Source organism: Sorex fumeus, unplaced genomic scaffold (genome assembly GCF_029834395.1).
Source record: "Sorex fumeus unplaced genomic scaffold, SorFum_2.1 ptg000134l, whole genome shotgun sequence".
NCBI lineage: Eukaryota > Metazoa > Chordata > Mammalia > Eulipotyphla > Soricidae > Sorex > Sorex fumeus.
In genome coordinates, this window is record NW_026606191.1 from 3410788 (window position 1) to 3411980 (window position 1193).

Sequence of the window (1193 nt, forward strand, 5' to 3'; positions counted from 1 at the left end):
ATGGCTCACTCCTGGCTCTGTACTCAGAAATCACTCCTAGCAAGTTGCAGATCATGTGCAAGGTAAGTGCCCTACACAAGTGCCCTAGCCTATCTCTCTAGTCCCACAGCACTTAACATGTCCTGTCCTTAGCACTTTGTGTCTGAGCACTTTGTGTCAGAGATGGTGTGAGAGTATTCAAGTCTCTGAAGGCAGTAGTTTGTGGAGCTTTCCTTATCTTTAAAAATGTGCAGTTCAGAAAGGGGCCTCTGTGGCTTCTTATCAGCAAGAAAGGACAGATCGCTGGATAGCAGGAAGAAACAAAAACAGTGATGTTTCCTAACCCTTGAACCTCACGATTGTATGTTATATAAATGTTAAGGCAGCAGCTTAACCAGTAAAAAAAGACAAAACAGCTCACTTGGACCAAGATGGTGTGGGTGGCCTTGATCTCAAGAGAAGACTGTGGGCAGAGACTGTGCCTAAGGATGTGCTGGACATTCTTGCGATGGTTGTAGAGGAACTTTACCATGTGCACGCTGGTCCAGATCATGAGGGACACACACAGGAAATCTCTTAAAACCATTACTCCCAGAAATCCAGACACCACCAGAGTCTCTGAGTCATGTGCCATACAGTATTTTTGGTTATAAACTAGTCTAATTCCAGTAGTGTTGAATGGGGCTTTCACTGCAATGATGACCTGGCTATAGATGAGCATGTTGAGTATCCAGAAGAAGAGGAAGGCAGAAGAAATGCATGTGTGGATGTTTGATTTGAACCACGCCCACTGAGCATGGTTGTTGGTGATCACGATGGCTTGGAACACACTGAGGAAAGATGTGGTACAGAGGGAAAGACCCCGGCCCACTCTGTTCAAGAACAAAACTGCCTTACAACCAGTGTCATGCAGAAAATTTCTTATTCCAAAGAAAAATATTAATTCTGGAATTCCGGCAAATAAAACTGTCATCATGTTGGCTAAAGTTAAGTGGGTAAATATCCAATCTATTGGCTTTGCTCTTTGCAGAAAGGTGTTCATGTGTATCATGAGCAGCAGCGAATTTCCAGTAAATCCAAATATGAATTGGAAGGAAAATAATATTCCCCAAATCACATCTTGCAGAACTATTGTGTCCATCGCTTCCTGGTTCATTGGATAAAGACCTGCACCAAGTATAAATAACAGATTTGTTGGTGAACCTGAGAGAAAT